Source organism: Typopeltis vanoorti, chromosome 6 (assembly GCF_054136105.1).
Source record: "Typopeltis vanoorti isolate ZY-2024b chromosome 6, IOZ_Tvanoo_1.0, whole genome shotgun sequence".
In the NCBI taxonomy this organism is placed as follows: domain Eukaryota; kingdom Metazoa; phylum Arthropoda; class Arachnida; order Uropygi; family Thelyphonidae; genus Typopeltis; species Typopeltis vanoorti.
This window is the reverse complement of record NC_143554.1, coordinates 159,749,260-159,772,287: the sequence shown is the minus strand read 5'-3', so window position 1 is coordinate 159,772,287 and position 23,028 is coordinate 159,749,260. Positions and strand designations below refer to the sequence as shown.

The 23,028-nt window shown below is 35.5% G+C and overlaps 1 protein-coding gene across 1 annotated transcript in view; it reads right to left on the bottom strand.

Annotated features, from left to right (window-relative positions):
- The window catches only part of LOC150106164 (uncharacterized), a 59,073-nt gene extending 39,539 nt beyond the window's left edge, over positions 1-19,534 (bottom strand). The window contains exon 1 of the mRNA XM_090393899.1: positions 19,474-19,534. The gene's annotated coding sequence lies outside the window, so the exon portion shown is untranslated. The remainder of the gene's footprint in view (positions 1-19,473) is intronic.
- Between the last annotated feature and the right edge of the window lie 3,494 nt (positions 19,535-23,028).

Genomic DNA, 23,028 nt, shown 5'->3' with positions numbered 1-23,028 from the left:
TTTTTCACCCCAAAATACATAACCTTACACTTTGCCTTTTGAACTCCACTCCTGAATAAACTACTCTCTGATATCTCTCCATCAACCACCCCCCCTATCCATCTCACCAACCCTATATCCATCCCCATATGCTGCAGTTTACTGATAAGTTCTGCAGATCACTGTAAATCCATTACCCTTATCCAGTTCAGCTCACTGTATTAAAAAACGTGAGCAAGTTACTGAGGCATGAGCTACCATTCACAAAACCATGCTGTCCTCCATACAGTATCCGATTTTCATCTATCTATTTCTGTATTTTGCACTTGACTAATATCTCCGAAACCTTGACAACGATTCCTGATATGCTGATCGGTTGGTAATTTACAACAGCAGTCTTGGAACCTCCTTTATGCAATAGAATTATTTTCCCTCCCCCCCCCTCGGAACTAACCCAGAGCTGAGACTTAAATTAAACAATATGGTCAAGTGAACTGACAATTCCTTTGCCTCTTTACGCAAGTCTCGAACTGGTATACCAACCAATCCCACAGATGTATTTACATTAAGGTTCTGTAATATGCTATTCACCTCCATTTCATTCACTTCAATTGCTGTATCAGCAATTCGTTCTCTCATTCCTGCAATATCACAGCCTGGATGATATACTCTTGCAAAGTGTTCGCTTAGTAATTCTACTATTTCAGCTGATTCAGTTACCTCCCTGCCATCGGCATTCCTTAAAATTATTTTTCCGTATACATTTTTTCTTTTACTTTCAGCATATCGAAAGAACTGTTTGGAATTCACTTTAGCTTGCGATGTTAATTTCCTTTCGTAATCTGATTTTGCTTTTCTTACCACACTAGTTACCCTTCTGGCATGTACTTTGTAATGTTCGTGTGTCTGTATGTCGCCTTTCTCCTTAAATTTCATTCACAATTGTTGCTGTTTTGCAGCTCAAGCTTAATTATGTTATTCATCCATTTAACTCCCACTTGATTTACTCTGTCTTGTATTGTATGCAGTCAGCCATTACCTTCCTCAAACGCTCCTTTACCACTTCCCGTGTACTATCAACATCTATCCCTTTCAGTTTAACATGGCGTGGCACTGATCCAACCAATCCCCTAAGCTTGCTATATTTACCAGCCCGGTAATTCCAGATGTACCCTGTCTTAATTGAAAATTCCATACATTTATCCACTTTCCAGGTCAAGACTTTATGATCACTCTCACCAATTGGTGGCAATATGGTCATATTCATAATAGTCAATTTTTCAGATGCAATTAGTAGGTCAAGCACTCTTAAGCCTCTAATATATTCCATTACATGCTATTTCAAGTAGTTATCCCTTAGTAAGTGCATAAAGTTCATTTCCTTCCTCCTATTTGTCTTCTCCCCCCTCCAATCAATATTACCATAGTTGTAATCCAACATAATAATTACCTATCCTCCACTCATTGAGTCTATTTGCCTATGCATACTGTCTCTACCATCTATTCCATCGCCTGGTCTATTGCAGCACCCAACTGTAAATTTTGTTCTGCTGAACTCATTCTCACACCAGATAAACTCAAATGTGGTATTTTCACTATCCTGAAGTTGAACTTCTATTCACTTTTGCTGCAGTTCATCAGCTATCATCAATAATACCCCTCTCCCTTCTTTGCTCTCTGTCTTTCCTGAACACACTATACCCTTCACGTTCTATTCCACTAACTATGTCATCTTCTGTTAGCCATGTCTCACTAATGCCAATAACCTGTGGCCAGGAAGACCTAACCAATGCCAAAAATTCCTCCTTATTCCGAATATTCCTGGCATTAGTGCACATAAAGTGCAGAAGTCCCCTAGCCCCACCCCTATTTTGACGCCTTATACTAACTGTCCCATTTTGGTTTGTTATCCTTCGTCCTAACTCAGGCATGTTATACACATTCTTACACTCACCTGCCTCACTACTGTCTGCATGTCCACTTAACAGCATCCCGCCCTTCCTAAAAGCTCTGGTTTCCCTGATTCTACACATCCACTTTCACTTCATTCACTTCTTCATGCATGAGAAGATTTTAGAGCTGTTGCATAAAATGCATAAGAATTTGTATATTACGAGAGATGGGACATTAGCATGTATGCTAAAGGAATATTTAAATGAACTGGCTTGACATGTTTCTATCATTTGAGTCTCAGCTTAGCAAAGATACCAGAGGCAGGGCCGACTCTAGGCTGAGGCGCGAGAGGCACCGGCATAGGGGCTTTTATGAGGCCTTCTTGGCTTACAATGCGTCTCACATACCCTCGAGCAGGCAGTCCACAGGAACGAACCAGTGGATGATAATTCCATTGCAGAAGTCTGGTGCAAAAACTAGCATTATCTCTGGGATAATTATAAAGAATTGAGTACAGTTAGTAAGAACTCGCATACAGAATTGGGTGTGGACAAACAAAATGTACTTTGCAAGGAACAGCATAGGTTGACTAAAGTCAGGTCATGTCTAAGAAAGTTGCTCATATTTCAAATAATATTACGGCTGAATTGGATAAAGGGAATGGATATATTACGATATCAATGGAGTTTGATAAAGCATTTGATAGGATACTACATGAAACTCAATTGCATAAATTAGAGAATATGAGACTGGAATATAAACTGTTCCCTTGGAAAAGTGGGTGGCTAACGGTTGGGTATCAGAAAGTGATATATGCCAGATCTAACGTGATCAGTAGTGTTCCCCCATGGGTCAGTTCCTTGACCATTGTTGTTCAGTCGATACATTAATGATATCGGAAATAGGATGACAACTGATGTTCAGTTGTTTGTTGATGATGCAAAGATAAGTAGGGCAATCAGAAATGCAATTGACATAAAGTATGAGCAAAGGATAATTGCTGTCAATTTAGTGTTAGTAAATGTCAAGTTATGCCTTTTGGCATGATACAATATCTAACAGAATATTACATTGGTGGTATTGGGAGTAACTGACCAGGTTAGAAGCCATAGATTTACAGTGGATAGAAATCTGAAATTCAATGGTTAAAAAACAAAAAATTCAAATATAACTCACTGAATAATTGCAATGTTAAAACGAATAATGACATGTAAGATTATGAAAGTCATTTAGCCTGCGCTGTGGTCTCATTGGGTTTCAATGGGATAAAGAAGCTATGAAAAGAACAAAGAGAAGGGCGAGAAAGATGATATCAGGAATATATTCAATATTCCAGATGATATACCTCAATCCATTCCAGATGATTTATCTCAATCCATTCCAAATGATTTATCTCAATCCATTCCAGATGATATATCAATCTAACCTCGTTATCAGGTGACAACGAGGTTAGATTGAGAGTATGCAGACAGCACACACACTGGTAGACAGAATAACGGAGGGTAAATTTGGTAGTCGTCTAGAATCTTTTGAGAGGTATTATACAATATCGCTTTACAGCATTTTTCATTATATGGAAGGTGGGGAGAGGACACAGAGGTATCCATGAAGGTTAAGTTTGTATGCAGTTAAGAAAGCAGCAAGAGCTAAATTTTTCTTTCATAGAGCTCTCAACAAGTGATAGTTTGTCTGTTAAGGTAGTGAATGCCTCTAATTTGAACGAATTTAAGAAATGGTATTATATCTGGTGGGTGATGTTTGGCCTTCCTCGATGACCTCTTGGGCTCCGTGAAGATATAATAATAACTAGCCTGGTTGGCTGAGTGGTTAGTGTAACTACTCTCCAGCCAAAAGGCTGCAGGTTCCAATTCCGCTGTAGGAATGGATGTTGGTGATTTTCTGTGAAAATACTACTGGTGATGGTAGGTGGTAGATGGCGTTGGTGTAGATGATGATGATGATGATGACGATGGTAATTGCGGTTCGCTGTGTTCAGTGAATTGTGTGGTGGAGACGGAGTATTGCGGGGTTGGTGCCCTCCCTCGATGAGTCTTTGTGTCAGGTAATAATAATAATAATTATTATTATTATTATTATTATTATTATTATTATTATTATTATTATTATTATTATTATTATTATAAAAGTAAATAAAATAATCAGTGAACACCTTTCATTCCCTTATAGGAAGTAGGCAAGGCCTTTTAACACTAAGTTTTGGAGATGGAGTGGGCATTCAATCTCCACCAGTAACTAGAGATTGATGGCCCATGAATATCACTAGTTATAAGCGGCTACCGATGAAGAGATAGGCAAACAACCCTACACCTAAGAGGATATGTTATTGTCTGAAATAATGTGAGATGGTCGATTTTCTTGAGTTTACAAAACAAAAACTCTCCCAGAAAATACATACTTGCCCATGCCATTGATCGACTAACTGGGAACCGGTCAAAGAAATGCTTAAAAAATGCTCCTCCAGTCGGCGACTATACTTGTGTCTATCTTCAGGTGACCTAGTGCAGAGGATGCAAGCACCACTTCTACTAAGCTACACAGGTTCTAAATCAGCTAACGCCTATGTTGTTCCCATATAGGGAGTAGGCGGGGCCGTTAACCCTACTAACTTTTGGAGACTGAGTGGGCAGTTCAATCTCCACTGGTAGCCAATCAGAAAGATAGCTGGCCCAAGGCTATCACTGATTCACAGGTTTTATAAAAAATAAATAAATAAATCAGCTAATGCCTTTTATTCTCTTATAGGGAGTAGGCAAGGCCTTTATACCCTCTCTATCTTTTGGAGACTGACTGGGCAGTTCAAAAAGTTCTAAGGCCGAACTGAATGGAGGAGACACGAATAGTAATCAGTACAAAGCATCCCTGTAATCAGATACCTAGCAGCGATAATTGACTGGACACAAGCCGACTTGATCGTAAAGCAAAATTAATTACATTGAATCATTCCTTGCACTCACTTGGTGATGTGTATCTGTTATACATATCCAGGAAAGGTGGAGGACATGGCCTTTCATAGGTGAAGCAAACAGTAGAAGAAGAAGAAGAAAAGCGAGCATTGAATGAAAAGCAAAGCACAGAAAAGATATAAATTAAAGTTTCCAAAGAAAATTAGCGAATGTAGAAGATTTGAAAATCAGTACAAGGAGAAAGAAATGACCAAAAAGAGATCAGAAGATTCGAAAAATGATGCCCTTCATGTCAGTATTTTGTAGGATGTTGAAAGTAAAATTGAGAGTCGCTTAACGTGGCAATAACTTCCCTTGGTTAACATCAAGAAAGGGACAAAAATTCGAATACTTGCTGCATTACAAACAAATGCAATAAAAGTGAATATTGAAAAGATCGCTAATGGTAGCATATGCCAATTGTGCAGAGATGTACAACTGTAATTAGTTCGCGCAGAAAGATTGCTCGTACAAACTATAAAGAAAGGCACAATCGAGTAGCAAAATTTATATACTAGAGTTCATTCAAGAAGTATAGTCTCTAACCTTGCAAAACTCCTTGGGAAGACACGATTAGGAAAGATATTTAAAAATGAAGATGCAAAGATATTATGGGACTAAATTCAGACAGATACATATATTTTGAAATTAATATGCGAGATATTACTGTAGTACCGCAATACCAAAGGATAGTTAGGATAAAAAAAAACACTTGAAAAACTGGCCCAGTATAGGGAAGTGGAAATTGAAATGCAAGGACTTTGGAACAAGAAAGCAACAGCAGTTCCAGTTGCCACAAGAGCGCTAAGAAAAATTCCAAGCACATTTATGAAACGTCTGAGAAAGTTGAGCCTCCTAGGAACACCTTTTTTAGGGACTTCTCACATTTTACGACGATATCAAGTCGATTTCTAGGTCTTTCGATAAGATCCGAATTGCATTCATTTGCCAACTAAATTTCATTTTCCTCTTTCATGTTTGCTTGTTATCCTTTGACTGTGAAGTGTGTTAATGCTAATGATGATGCCTGTGTGCTCAGTGGAAGAGATGGTTGCATCCACACCTCTAGGCCGCTCGAAGAAAATTTTAGGTTCGATTCTGTTTGCCTAATGGGGACATTTCTAAGCTATTCTAGTTTCCGAGCTGGAACTGGTCATTCTCTGGTATAGGCAAGTGAGTTTTTACTCCTGTAAACACTCAAGTTTTTGTCTCATACATTCAAGAAAATTGAACTTGAACCCACACCATTTAAAACCACAACCTATTGTGGCAGAGTTAAGGACCAGATCATTGCAGCATATTTGTCTCTTCGTAGGATGCCTTTCATAATTTTGATAGTCTTGGGCCAGTTATCTCTGCTTGACTACCAGAAGAGAATGAATCTCTCCTCAGTTTCCAAAAGTTAGATTATGATAAAACAGCCTCACCAACTCCCTATAAGTGGATTAACTTATAGAGAGTTGGTGAATCAGTTAAGTGGGTTAACTATTTTCATAATAATAATAATAATAATTTTCGTGAAAAAAATAAATAAAATAATATTTTAAAAAAATCAGCAAATGTCTCATTATTATTACTATTATTATTATTTGAATTTATTTATTTATTTTCTTTTATAAAAAACTATTTGAGAAAGTATTTAAAAATGTTGTATTAGGATTATGGGCCACGTAATGGCTGTGCTTGCTAGTCATCTCTTTACTGACTGCTGTTTAAAATTAGTGATAGTCCTGGACCAGCTATCTCTGATTGACTGCTAGTGGAGATTGAACTGCTCACTGAGTCTCCAAAAGAGGGACTTAAAATGGCCTCGCCTACCCCTATAATGGAATAAAAGGTGTTAGCTGATTTATCATTATTATTATTATTATTATTATTATTATTATTATTATTATTATTATTATTATTATTATTATTATTATTATTAATGTGTTACAGTCTGTGGTGTAGTTGGAAGTACAACATGGCATTGCATCCTTCGACTGAAAAATACCTATGTTTGATTCTCATTGTGCTGTTCATAATGTTATCACTCTCTTTATTTGAACTTTGTGAACTGAGGGTGAGATAATTGATCCTTTAAAGGGTTGGATAAATTTTTCACAGGAAATTCTGAAGTTTCTTTCAGGAAAATCGCCAGAGAATACATGCAGCTAATGCGTAGAAATACTATTTAACAGCAATAGATGATGCAGTGTGTAGATGGAAAATTTAGTGGTGTGCAGTGGATTTTCTTGTGTAGCATCCCTTTCCATGATGAGTCCCTGAATTTCTTGGAAATGCCATATAATAATAATAATAAACATTCATTCTGAAATTTTAGGTTATCTTCTCTTATTAATTACACAGAGTAGTACAGTTACATATAACTTATTTAACTCCCAAAGAGTTACATAAATATAACTTCTAAAATGTGCCTATCTGGCCATTAGCATGCAAACATGTATTCATATTTTTGCTACATAAAATATCGATTTTTCTTTCTCGTTTCCAAAAGTTTCCAAAAGTGTAGATTGATCATGTAGATGGCGTTGATGGAGATGATTCGTAGTAGAGGTTCGGTGTAGAGACACTTATAGGTGTCCTCCCGCGATGAGTCCTCGGTATCCTTGGAGGTATCAGGAATAATAATAATAATAATAATAATAATAATAATAATAATAATAATAATAATAATAATAATAATAATAATAATAATAATAATTACAGTTCTTCGTTCTCGTATGTTATACTTCTGTCTTGTATACTTCTGTATTGCCAAATTTGCAAGACACGTTCAAACAACACGTGTCTTGCTAATCTTTCCTCTCCCAATTCTTTAAGTTTTTGTTTAAGTGACATACTTGAGATTAGCTCTGCTAACACAGTCATGAATTCACAATGGCAAGTTCTCTCCTAATATCATCTTATTTAATGGTGTACTGCCATTGATGCCATCTTCTACTCTCCTGATCATCCTTCGAATCCATAGTCTCCAACTTTCATTTAGTGTATTATTTCTAACTGAACTCTCAGATGTATGAGTTAAAATGGGTTTGAACACTCTCTTGTATACAAATAGTTTAGTGTTTTGACTAATTTCTCTCTTTTCCATATAAATATATTCAATTGACTTCCTATTATACCAGCATTTTGTAATCAAGTTCCGTATTTAATTTTCCTTCTTTACTAAAAATAGTACATAAATAGTTCAAATGTGTTACATGTGCCAAATGTTCTCTGTTGAAAATGCACTTGGAGTTTGCTATGTTCCTAAACATTTTCATAATTTTGATAGTTTTTATTGACTTCTTCATGTCGAATTTGATGTAATTGATGATCACATATTTATAAGTTTGTTTTTCATGCTATTATTTTTCATCTGTCCTTCTTTAAGGTTCTTTAAGTTGCTAAATGCAATTTGTCGGCTTTCCATAATGCAGACCATTATGGAAAGCTTTCCATAATGCTTCATTTTTGACTTCTAATTTAGGTTTTGCTATCATACTTCAATGTAATTATATACGTGTCATGCTATTTAAGAGCTGATTGGTTTCCTTTAAGCTATCAGTTTTGATTTTGTTTTCTGTTACTGAATTTCTTTGCATCTAGCAGGGGCCGTATTAGCTTACATTTATGTGTGGGTTTTAGTCTGGAGCCTTTGTTACATTTGTTGAATTCAAATGTTCTAATACGAAATTTAGTTTTCATATAAACTTTGATAACTTCAGTTTGCAATGCATTTCTGTCCATACAGTCTGAGATATATATATCAACCTTGATGACTATTTAGTTCAAATTCGAAGATAGATACAGCTATCTTCCGGTGAATTGTTGCTGTTGTAGATATTTGATTAGCAAAACAAGTTCTCTGCCAGGTTGGCAGGGAAAAGACACAGAGGAAGACTAAGATATAGATGGATTGATACGGTAAAAAGACCGTATCAATCCATATCCCTAGAAGACAGAATTGTAAGATCGAATAATATTGGAGGTAACAGGATGATTTGGAGGAAAATTGTAGATAGGAAGTTAGCATTGATGTCAATTTTTCATTTGTAGTGCTATCATATACTGTACACCCCTTGAGGGTACATCGCAGGAATTTTATGATGATGTAGATGTTTGATTTATTACGTAATATTTGAAACTCAAACTCGGTTAATATTTTGTTATTGTTTCGGGTTATTATATACTATGGAAAGTTTGGTTTCAAAACCTTTTGAACGTTTATAAACCGCATTTTTTGGTGCTGATTCATAAAAACATTTCAAAACTTTCTTGCTCAAAATTTTTACGAATCAGCATCAGAAAAACGAAGTTTCAAAAACTCATCGAACCTCCTTATTATGATGAGTGGAGGTGTGTAAATTGAATTCGCATCCATTGTACAAAGAAACTCTTAGAGGAATAGCTTCAAGCCTTTATTCGATTGGTCAATGAGTTAGTCGATCTCTGGGATGGGCAAGTAGGTTGTTATTCCATAAACTTGTGTTTTTAATCTCCCAATTCAAGAAAATCGACCACATAACTCACACTATTTCAGACAATAATTGTAGTGCTAGGGTAAGGGTACGTGACATGGTAGCAGTTACCTGCCATACTTTCTTCCCCGGACACCTTTTATAATCAATGATAATCTTGGTCCAGCAACCTCTGACTGGCTAAAGGATATAAAGTGCAACAGCATGTAGCTGTTGCACTTTATAGAGTGAACAGTTACATGCTGTTGCACTCTATAAAGGTAAATTAAATCTACGTTGTTAACTAATCTTTTTCTTAGCCTGACCTTTAGTAATAAAAAAATTTTAAAAATTAAAATAAAATAAATAAATTAAAAAAATTAAAATATATATATATATATATAGTTATAAAATAAAATAAAATAAATGAAAACTACAATTAACTCTGCTAAAGTCCTCATGTACTGAGATTTTTCTGGCATTGTACAGTTCATATTGTTATACTACGATTTTCTTCTGGATTTGCACAGTTCAGGTTGCTATTGAATATTCCAGGAAAAAAAAAAAACACTTCACTTAGTCTTCTTGTATTGAGATTTTCTTTGTGGTTGCTATGAAGGTTGTAGATGGGTCCTCCATATTCTTGGAATGGTTAGACCATCATTTTTATTCAGATTTGGATTATGTTTGAGCATTTCGTATGCTTCTTTGAATTTCTTCTCGAACCAGGTTTTGGTGCGGTGTAGGGACTTGGTACCTTTCCAATCAATTCTGTGGTATGTTTGGAGTGCGTGATCAGAAAGGCCGGTTTTTCCAAAATTGAGGTATTTAATATGTCATTGGTGTTCATCCTTCCTGATTGCGATGGTTCGCCCTGTTCCCCCTATGTATGATATGTTACATGTGCATTGTATTTTGTATACCCCTGGGTGGGCTAGGTGTGGAAGAGGATCTTTAAAAGAACTGAGTAGGTGTCTTAACTTATTCGGGGGTTTAAAGGTGGTTTTGATGTTGTATTTGTGTAGTGTTCTGTCTATTTTTTCGGAAATGCCTCTCACATACGGTATGGTAATTCTTGAAATCTTTTTTGTTTTTAGGGGTATCTCTGTGGAAGATCTTGTGAATGGTTTCTTTTACAGTATCCATTTTTTATAACGGTATGGTTGATGATCTCATATTCCTGGTTAAGAGCTTGTTCATTTGAACAGATAGTTTGAGCTCTGTGTTTAAGGGTGCTTATGACCCCTAGTTTTTGTGTTGGGTGGCAGTACAGTAATGAGAGTATGAAGCGCCTGTGGCAAGAGTCTAACTTGCGCCCCCCCTAACCCAAAAAGCACAAAAATTTTGAAAAATTTAAATGTAACCAGTTAAATTTTACTAAATGCAATATGTTGAATACTTACTATTAACCCCATTAAAATGAGTTGCAGTGTGTTGTAGAATTTGTGTGTCTAAAGCGTTTGCCGAAATTTAAAAATACAATATTAAAATAGCAGACTTTTATATCTATTTATTTATTTTTATTTTTTGCATTTTTTACGTTTTGCACCCCAAACTTAGTTGCGCTCGTGGCCGGCATTTCTTTCGTCACGGTGTTCATTGGTGTAAGAAGTAAGAAGTGGTAAGAAGTTTTATGTATGTACTGTCCTGTGTGTGTAAGTTTGCGGTAGACTGAGAAGGAGAGACAGCCTAGGGGAAAACGCGTGACGAGTGTGTCTAGGAACGGAAAGGATTTTTTTTTTTTTTTTCTATTTCAATGGTGAATTGGATGCGTTTGTGTTGTTTGTTCAGGTGGCTAAGGAATGTATTTAGTGCTTCGCGGCCGTGGGACCAAATGGCGAAAATATCGTCGACATATCTGAGCCAAATTTTGGGCTTTAGACACGCCGACTCTAGAGCTCGTTGTTCAAAGTCTTCCATATAAAGAATCGACAGCCCGAATTACCACTTAGCCAAAACATTAGCGGCTACAATCAAGGAATTGGTAGGTAATTCCCCTTTCTACATAAAAAATAGACAACATTTCATAAAGAAATTAAAAACATTACACTCAACGACCAAGATCTATTAGTCAGCTTTGACATAACTTCCCTTTTCACCAATGTCCCAGTCAGTGATACCATCTTGATCCTACAGAACATATTTCCACACGACATCATGGCCCTCTTTTCCCACGTACTCCGCTCCAGGTATTTCGTGTGGCAAAACAATTTTTAACTTCAAAAACAGGGTACAGCCATGAACTCACCACCTCCCCCAATAGCTAACTTTTATATCCTTTCTTCTTCTTCTTCTTCTTCTTCTTCTTCTTATTATTATTATTATTATTATTATTACTATTATTATTATTATTATTATTATTATTATTACGAGGGCGCTGTGTATGCATACGAAAGGTTGCATGGTTGTATCGCTGGTCCAGTTTTTATACTTTAATGTGGTTCAAACTACTGTTGTTAATTTAAAAGTGTCACAAAGTGACTCTTCATGTCACGCTGAAGATAGTAATATATATAATTCATCGAAATCGGCCAAGTTAAACCCAAATTTTGAGTGTGCTGAGGGTTGAGCAGAGTTCACCGTGGTCACTAACGAGGATAGAACAAAGGACTTCGCCATCTTTACATTTGTCCAAGGGAAAAAAGGTGAGCCATGAAGTGCAACAAGTGCCTGAAGAAATTACCGTCCGATGAAAGTCATATAACCTGCAGGAAATGCCTTAGGAATCTTCACTTTACATGTTCCGGACTTTCAGAAACAACATGGCAATGCAAACAGCATGGCAATGCCGTCCGATGAAAGTCATATAACCTGCAGGAAATGCCTTAGGAATCTTCACTTTACATGTTCCGGACTTTCAGAAACAACATGGCAATGCAAATCCAATTCCAAGCGAGAGGAATGAAAACGCCCATACTACAGAGAGAACAAAGAAACGCCGCCACCCACGACGCAACTGATTACCCCAGAGGCAGAATCGGAAGATGAACTGAACAGACAAAAAAATATCAGAAATTACCGTCCGATGAAAGTCATATAACCTGCAGGAAATGCCTTAGGAATCTTCACTTTACATGTTCCGGACTTTCAGAAACAACATGGCAATGCAAACAGCATGGCAATGCCGTCCGATGAAAGTCATATAACCTGCAGGAAATGTCTTAGGAATCTTCACTTTACATGTTCCGGACTTTCAGAAACAACATGGCAATGCAAATCCAATTCCAAGCGAGAGGAATGAAAACGCCCATACTACAGAGAGAACAAAGAAACGCCGCCACCCACGACGCAACTGATTACCCCAGAGGCAGAATCGGAAGATGAACTGAACAGACAAAAAAATATCAGTGAGTCACATCAAACCTTGTTAGAAAAGCTGAGGCATGTTGGAATAGAAGGGCCTCTTCACAGGTGGTTTACAAACTAACTTCAAAATAGAAAGCATATCACACGTATCGGATCAAACCGAAGCAGAGAGCTACTGGTAATCTCTGGAGTACCACAGGGAGCTGTACTCTCCCCAACTCTATTCAACATTTACACGCACGATATTAATCAGATACCACTCAAAGGTAAGATATTCCCTTCCCGATATAGCAATAATATCCATCTACAATAACGCAAGCATAGTCCAACCAAATATGCAACATGACATAAATCTGATCATAGACTGGCTCACGAAAACCTCCATACACCTAAACTCAGAAAAGACAAAATTAATGATATTCAGAAATCCACTGACTCGACCAGTTGATAACAAATATATAACCATCCAACATCCACTTTCCAACATAAAAAACACACAGAATAGCAAAACCACTACAATCAATCAGGTTGAAACAATACGATACCTTGGAATTTATTTCGATGCAGATATGAACTGGAATAGCCACATAAACCATCTACACAACAAACTCCGTAAAAGACATAGTTTTCATATGCCTAAAAACACTAATATGCAAAGCACTATGCCAAAATATACTAAGATACGCTATAACAACGTATGCTTTCTGTGCATCCTACAAATTAAATAGATTAATGTCGCTACAGTACAAAATGATAAAACTGATCTTTTGGGAACAAAGAGAAAATAACGACCTTATATACATTGCAATGTCAGAACACAAAATACAGCAAAACATTTATGTCACTATGCAGCTTTGCTAAAACATTATTTCGATGTCAACTACAGGACAGTCAGAAATACATACCGTATAACAAGACCTCAGACAACTAATTATACCACATATAAATACAATATTATGAAAATTATGAAAGAATTAAACCAAGAACCAGTAATAGAAAAAAGTAAAAAATATAAACATAAATGGATGGAACACGTTCAAAGAATGAAAACAGAAAGATTACCAAAACAAGCCTTAAAGTACAAACCATTAGGAAAAAGAAAACCAGGACGTCCTCTTAAACGATTCAACGATGACTTCTAAGGCCGGAACAGACCATGCTAGGCCTAAATCCTTGATACGCATGATGATGATGATGATAAATACAGTAATCACTAGGAAAGGCCACGCGAAACTTCTACATCCCAGACATGATAAACAAATTACCTTTTGAATACAGAAACCTTACAAACTACAAGAGCCTGAAAAGAGCTCTAAGGACATACTATGAACAAGAAACACGCAGCCAAAATACCATACAAACTTAATGAAACACTATATATTCGTTCAGCGACACATCAATACATTCCAAGTTTGTGTGTGTGTGTGTGTGTGTGTGTGTGTGTGTGTGTGTGTGTGTGTGTGTGTGTGTGTGTGTGTGTGTGTGTGTGTGTGTGTGTGTGTGTGTGTGTGTGTGTGTGTGTGTGTGTGTGTGTGTGTGTGTGTGTGTGTGTGTGTGTGTGTGTGTGTGTGTGTGCGTGCGTGCGTGCGTGCGCGTGTGTGCATGTGTGCATGATTACGTGCGCGCAAATTTCTTAATCATAGATTTCGCAGCTTCCCAACACAGCAAAAAAAACCAATAAATAATAACCAATTGGTGTCATCCTCAGATAAGCTTACATATAAGCTTCGAGGATGAAAGCAGAGAAATTTCTCATCCAAGATGTATCATATGTAATCAAATGCATGTAATGTACGTATCACATGTAAACCAATGTATGTATTATATGTAAACAAATGTATGTAATGTATGTAATAACTGTAACAAAAGTATGCAATATGGAGTGATTATATCCATTGATATTGTATATACAGAGTGTAAAATTGCAAAGAAACATCTGTAAAAATCATCGTTATGAATATTATAATAATATACGTTGTAAACAGTTATTGTTATTATTATTATTATTTTAAAAAAAACTTTACGTATGAGAAAGTATTTGTTAATTGTGTTCATAATTGTGTTTATATAATCTATGTAATTTATCTGAGAAATAATAAAATGTTAAAAATTTTTTTTTAAAATTATTATTATTATATTTTATCTGATGTGAGGTGTTTGCTAAATCTGTTCTATATAAATAGTGTCTGCCATCTAAAATAACAAAAAATGTATCGATTATGCTCAAACTTATGATATCATCGCTATTACTTCAGAGATTATTTTCTTCGTTTATTCCTTAAACTATGTATTGTTACTGGATTCCCAGTGTTGCTCGCCTGCATGTTTTGCAATACTTGCTTTTCCATAATCCTGCCAAGTCCATGGTACTAGTGTACTGTAGGTCGACCAACCTATCGTTGATGGGTTCCCATAAAAAATAAAATAAAACTAAATAGATAACGAAAGAAAAATAAGCATAAAAATAAAAAAAAACTGTAATTTTGTTTGTTCACTCACACCCACACCCACACCCACCCACCCACCCACACACACAGAGAGAGAGAGAGAGAGAGAGAGAGAGAGAGAGAGAGAGAGAGAGAGAGATTTGCCTTTAAAATTTGAATTTGAGGATAATTTCTAATTTTGGAACTCAGTGCAATTATTAAAGTTCTGAATAACTATTAATCCCGAAGTTTTTTGCATCTTCTTAAAATGATTTTAGACATTTTGAAATTATACAAAATGAACGTATTCATTTTGTATAATTTTTATAATTTTGTATAATTCAGGAAAGACCAAAAAATTAAATAAAAGAAAAAACTGAAGATCTGGGATGATACAATCAAAGAAATAATCAAAAAGAAAAAAGAAGCCTATCACAAATGGTTAAGCAGTAAAATATTAGAAGATGAAATAGAATATAAAAGAATAAGAGCCATAGCTAAAAGAGAAGTCAGAAAAAGACATAGAGAATCATGGAATAAATTTGTTTCTAATCTAGAACATGATTTATATAAAATAAGACCCAATGTATATAAGATTTTGAAACACCTAAATGCAGATACCAAAGAAAACATAAAATTAAACAGTGAATTGAAATTAGAAGAATTTCTAAATTACTACACAGAACTGTGGACAGACAAATATTTTAAAAAAGACAACTGGCAAACAATTAAAAAAAATGAAAAGGAAATAACTGAAGAAGAATTAGAATTCAGCCTGAAAGAAATAAGAAACGGAAAATCACTTGGAGAAGATAAACTAGGTTGAGAACTATATAAATACGCAGGAACAAGATTCAAAGAAAGACTCATTATTTTTAAATAAAATTTACTCAACTGGTATCTCCCCAATAGAATGGAAAAAAGCAATTGTGATTCCTATCTTTAAGAAAGGTAATAGAAATGACCCTAAAAACTATAGAGGTATCAGTATACTAAATTCCTGTTACAAAATATATAGCAGAATCTTAAATAACAAACTAATGAAATATTCCGAAAACTTTATTCTAGAGGTACAGAATGGATTTAGAAAAGGACGATCATGTATAGACCCAGCCTTTTGCCTAAAATTAATAATAGAGAAAAGAAGAGAATATAATTTAGAAACACGTATTGCATTTATTGACTTTGAAAAAGCATTTGACAAAGTTAAAAGAAACATATTATTTAACATATTAAAAGAAAGACAAATACTAAATAATATCCTAAAAGCTATCACAAGTATATATGAAAATAATCAAATACAAATAAGATTAAATCACGAGCTATCATATACAAGAGAGATAAACCAAGGGGTCCGACAGGGATGTCCCCTCTCAGCAACTCTTTTTAATATCTACTTAAATGAAATAATAATAAAATGGAGTAAAAATTTACATCAAGGAATTAAACTTTCACCTACAGTTAACTTAAACACTCTCCTCTTTGCAGACGACCAAATAATAATTACAAATTCTGAAGATAACTTGCAGAAAGCTATTTTAAATCTAAATGAGATATCCAAAGATTATGGTATGATAATATCAACAGAAAAATCAAAAACTATGGCCTTTAAAGGACAAGATCCAGCAAGAACTAAAATAGTAATAGATAACAAGATCTTAGAACAGGTGAATTCATGTAACTACCTAGGATGTACGATCACATATGAAAATGAAAAAGATATAAACGTAAAAATTGCAAAATATTTAAAAATAACAGGTGTAATTAACTCTGTATTTAAACCAAACCTAGTTCAAAAACAAACCAGACTGAAAGTATACAATACATTAACCCTACCAGTCTTAATGTATGGAAGCGAAATCTAGACAATAAAACAAAAAGACAAAGATTAACAACAGCAGAAATGAAGTTTATGAGAAAAACTGCAAAGTATATCCTATTTGATCACGAAAGAAACGAAGAAATTATGAAAGAATTAAACCAAGAACCAGTAATAGAAAAAATTAAAAAATATAAACATAAATGGATGGAACACGTTCAAAGAACGAAAACAGAAAGATTACCAAAACAAGCCTTAAAGTACAAGCCATTAGGAAAACGAAAACCAGGACGTCCTCTTAAACGATTCAACGATGACTTCTAAGGCCGGAACAGACCATACTAGGCCTAAATCCTTGATACGTATGATGATGACGTATTCATAAAAGTAGGGGGGAAAAAGCAAAAAAAAAAAAAAATGATGCCATAAAATGATCTTTATGCGTGACTTTAATTCTCGCTGCAAGTGCAACGTTTGCCATAAACAGTGACAGCAGCGTCATTAGCGCCGTGTGTAACATACCTGGAACTGTTTCGAAAATATTCAATTACGGATATTTTGTGACTCAAGGGAGGTTGAAATTGCATTTAATTATTTAAAAACGTAATAAACAATGCAGTTTCATTAATGAAATTATAAGTTCGGTTTCTTTCTGATGCAAATTAATTAGTTCAGTTTAGTTATATTTTTATGAAAATTTTCAACAGTAGCACAACTCATTAAGCAAATAGGAACAGCAACCATATAATCCGCCCAAAGAGGCATTATTATGAAGAATAATTTATTTCGCCTACCGCTAGGGTTTCCAAAATATTGCTGTAAATTTCAATTTAATTGTTTATGCTGCGAAAACAGATCGACATGCGTTTATCTGCAATTTACGACTATAATTTTTGTGACTGAATTAATATAAATTGAATTAAATAGTAGAGTTAAAACGACATCGCATAAATTAAATCGATATCTGTTATCTCTTTTAGAATTATTTAATATGTAGTATTTTCAAGCTTATTTCAGCATTTTATTAACGATTATTATAATTTTACTTTGCTGCCGGTAAATACAAGTACGAGGCCGCATTTCAGGAGAGCAAGTTAATAAGAACTCTATATGAAACTCTTTGAGCCGAAAAATAAGCCCAACTATTAAACTAACCAATTATTAATCTTTAAGAATTGTAAATTACAAATCCGGTTCATCTTACAGTATTTGAAATACGCGACTTATTAATTTTTATACATTACATTACTCTTATATGTTCATAAAGCATAAATGTATTGATTGCATTGTAGATGAATAAAATATTTATTGATGTACTTCTTTTTGATGCCTAAAGGAAGAACAATATTTGGCCGCATATTGACTACTGTGCACAAATTTGATCACCCGGTTTCGACAGACCTGTCACCAGGTAATAGGTCTGTGGAATGCTCCCTATGAGGATAGACTGAAGGTTACAAGTTTCGTTGACAGACAAAAAAGAGAGGAATGAATAACAGATACTTATAAGTCACAAAGTGATTCTCTAAGACTGACAGTAAAGAAATGAGTCTGACTGTATGCAGATATTCATATAATAATAATAATTACTGAGACCGTAACGTAGATGGTGTAGCGGTGCATTATTCTGAAATATATGAAAATATCTTTCACCTTCAAGATGTTGTAATCGTTTCATACACTTTGTCGAAAACTGAAATAATGAAGACTTAAAAATTATGAATCGAGAAAAGAATTAAAATGCTGGGGGAATGATACTATAATTTAATAACACTATAAAATTTAATGATACTAATGAATATAATGATACTATAAAATCTTTATAGAATCATTAATTCTATAAAACAAGATTCTCAACTAGCACTGATCACAATCAAATATTAATCAAAAGCAAATTTATTTCTCCAATACGTTAACGTCCTAAATAATGCTAAAAGCAACTCAGATTCAGTTGCGATTGTACACAATTCCCACTAACATAAAGCATTTATCAAATGATTTTTATTGCACACAAATATATTTTTTCTTTTTTGTTGGCAACTCGAAGATCTCGCAAACCATCTTTTTATTTTAAAACTAGAAGAAAAAAATATTTCTTACGTATTGTAATATTTTTAATACTTTCTGAGATATTGTTCGTTTTTTAAAATGCTATTCTCATTAATGTTGAAAATCATTCGAATATGATATTTTAATTTTAATAATAAACAATTTTTGTTCTTCGAGTTTATTATCTTTTGTGAATACTCTCTGCTCGGTGCAGGCTGCTGATGCGTGGATCAACTCCATAATAGCTTCATTTCACGATTTTATTGCAAAAGTTGCAGTAATAGGGAGTGTGATGTATTGCAGTAACGACCGAGAAATGGCTTCTGCTCCGTTTGAAACACAGAAAGTAAGAATAACCAAACGACGGAAGATTTCTCGTAATTCTTCCATTAGAAGTTCCAGACAGTTATTACAAGCAAACAGTTATTTCAAAAAAAAAAAAAAAAACGCCTCTCTCTCTCTCTCTCTCCATCACACACACACACACACACACACACAAAAAACAAAAAAAAAAAACTGATATATTTCTGGATGAAACGATACAGAACATAAAACAGAACATTTTAAACAAAATGGAAGTAAAATTGCTTTTTTACCTGATTTCTATTCGCATTTTGTCAGACAACAGAAGATTCTGTGTTAGATGGTGAGTCAAAGTCTAATATTAAATCTCTTCTAGTCATAAAACACTGGATGAAAAAGTAAACTGAGGTCCTTCTTGCAGTAATAATTCGAACGTCTTCTTTACAGCACACTGCGCCATTATAAACATTATTGAAGACAGTGGTGCACCCAAAGGGGGGGGGGGGGGGGCAAGGGGCCCGGACACCCCCCAAAGAAAAGGAAAAAACACTAGAAAAATTTCCAAAAATCTTTTCCTAATTCAAATTCATTTTTTTTATTTATGTTGTGTGCTACTTATGAATTAGCGATCACTGCAGATGCTCAGTTATAGGTCATGCGATATGTAGTGTGTATTCGCAAAACGTCTACTCAACTCGGACCCCCCCCAAAAAAAAAGGTTAAATCCTGAGCGCTCGGCCCCCTCCAAGATTAAATCCTGAGTGCGCCACTGATTGAAGATATATTAATAGATGAACAGTAAGAAATATACGCTGATAGAAAGAAAGTAAGAACGTCTCCAAGTTGCCTCTTGATGTATGAAAAAAAAGATGGTTTTTGCCTTTCTTTTTCTAGACAATTTACTGTGAAAGTTTAGGAAGTCAAGAGAGTGGAATATTCTGTGATAGCACGTATTGAGAAGCTGTAAAGAGATCTTCATCATTGTTATGATGTCTTTAGAGCCGGCTTGGTTGGCCGAGTGGTTAGCATATCCGCTCTCCAGCCAAAAGGCTGCAGGTTCGAATCCCGCCGTGGACATGGATGTTTTTGATTGTCTGTAAAAATACTGGTGGTGGTCGGTGCTAGATGGCATTGGTGTAGATGATGAAGGTAGTTGCAGTTGGTGGAGAAGGAGAGTTGTGGAGTAGGTGCCCTCCCTCGATGAGTCCTTGGATTCCCTGGAGGTGCTATGTAATAATAATTATCATCATCAGTAGTACTATCTGGCCCTTAAGCGCCCATAATTTTCCAAGTATCCTTGGATTTCGTAATTCTAATTCGAGGATAAGCCCATTTTCTATATTCCATTGTCTAAACTGGTTTACCTGTTTGTGGAACGAAAAACCAGAGTTTCTTGGAGGGAAAAACCCTTCTCCTGCGTATGAGACCAAGTAACTCACCTAAAGTTGAAAAGCCCCGTGTAAAAAGTTCCAGCGGCTCAGAATACGGTGTGGACGACCTGATCCTCTTCTTGAACAGTCGCATATCCTTCTTGAAAGTCTTTCTCTCTCTCTTTCAATCACACACACACACGCACAAATTAAAATTTAAACTACTTTTAGGTGTAACACTATCAACATGACTGTTTTTTTTTTTTTCTAAACCTCTTAACAAAGCTTCAGCGTCATCCAAATACGATTATGAGATGCAGTGTAAAAGGATCACCCATATGAATAACTTAAATGGCATAGAAAAAAAATGTACTTAAATTTTTTGCTTGTTAATATTTTTATAACTATTTAATCGAATATTCTAAAACATTTTCATCCCACCGAAGACTTTTTTTAAAAAATAAAATCAATAATAAGCTCTCCTGTACCTTTCATTATTGTCGATGATCGAGTTCATTTCTGTTGACGATTTTTAGACTTGCATGACAAACTGCTGCCATCTCGTGTTCTCAATCCGTAAGTGAAATTATGTAATTATAATTGTGGTGACTGCGAATTAATGCAGGCAGAACGCTGCTCCTCTGCTCTCCTAAGGACAAGTATTGATGCCTGTAGACCTGTGTGTTCAAGAGGAGAGTTGCCTGTTTTGAGGGACGAGAAAAAAGTTTCCCAGGGGGTGATGGGACCCTAGACCTCTATATGATACCTGCTAACTCACCATCTCAATGAAAACACCTGATAAAAGTTCTCACCTCATCGACGGGATTCGATTTCCAAGCACAAGGCTCGTCCATATCAGCTGAGCTATGGAGGCTGCAGAAAGACCGTCACAGGTTTCATCTAGTTGCTATTCTAGGTCGTTGTACAAGTGTTTCCCCAGTTTAGTCAATCTCTGGAGTGACAAGTACGGTTTCTCTACAGAAAGTTTTCTTTTTTAACTGCAAATATCAGATTAAGAAACGACAGTAAAAAAATCCACGCTATTTCAGACATCAGCACGAGCTTCTTGGGGTTTTGGAGCGCGAGATGGATACAGAATATGAATGTCTTCAAAATCATCAGTGGCTCGAGCTATCTATGATGGCTAAATGTGAAAACTAGCTATAACCACTGATTTCCAAAAATTAGTCACCACTTCTGAAACTAATTTTTGTAGGGGCGAATGCTGGACTTGATATCCACGCTTGCTCTTGTTATCATTCAGGGAGTGAGAGGTGTGGTTGAAGTCTGATTAGCCGAATAATGAATTACTGACCATTTAAAACTATATATTTAGAAATTTATGTACATTTAATCATACAAATAGAACATTTATTTTACAAATGATATTCTATCTTTTTCAATTTAGATACTTGAATACAAATTCTACCCAACGGTTCTTCTTTATGAACACTGGTCAATAACATCGTCATAAAAAGTTGGTTGTAACTTAATTTTCCCAAGCAACACGCACACTTGTAAAGACTGGCTGAAGCTTACTGGCTAGAGCTACTTTCACTGCATGGCCTGTGGTTTAAGCAACAGAGTGAGACGACGTGAAATGGCTGTGCGTGCGCTTGAAATCACAGCGCTGCTGCGAGGAAGCCCCTACAACCGAGCAAGCCAAGGTAGCGTTGATTAGCGTCGGCCTTCGATACACAACGCAAAGCTCAATTATTGCCGCGCAAGCTTAAGACATCTTCTACAAAAATAAAAGCCTAAATGGAATGCTTCTAAATGCATGCATTTATTAACAAATAAATATTACTTCTTTCTCAAGTAATGAGCTTGTGCAGCAAGCATAGCAAGCATGGAGAATTCGCCCTGAATTTTTGTATCATACACCGTTAAGTTTGCTACTCGAATATGCAAAAAATTCTACTTACATGTTTAGTAAATTGAAAGAAATAAAGCATTACTTTATTATTATTATTATTCGTGACACCTCCAAGGAGTCTGAAGACTCATCGCGGGAGGACACCTGCTATACAACCGTCTCCACCACTACATCGAACCTCTACCAATAATCTCCATCAACGCCATCTACCGCCAGCCACCGCAACTTGTGCAAATTACAACAGCATGGAGGAAGAGAAAAACACAGTATCAATACTCACAACTCCTTCACACAGCGCCACCTTCTAAATGGGAATTCTTATATTTCCATATACTAAAACGAGAGTGGAAACGCAAACCAATTTTTTAAGTTACGTTCTGCATGTGGAATGCGAATTGGCGACTAATGAGTACGACGTTGCGTGCGAATTTTCCAAACGGACGAAGGAAGAAAGTAGGTAAAGAAGATTAATAAAAATAAACTCGCTAACGCCTTTTTCTTTTCTTAAAGAAAGTTGATTTAACTTTATAATATTCGAGGTAGGAAGAGAGCAACTGAAATGTTGACCTGACCTCAGGCTTAATGCGTATTTTGAGCGCTCG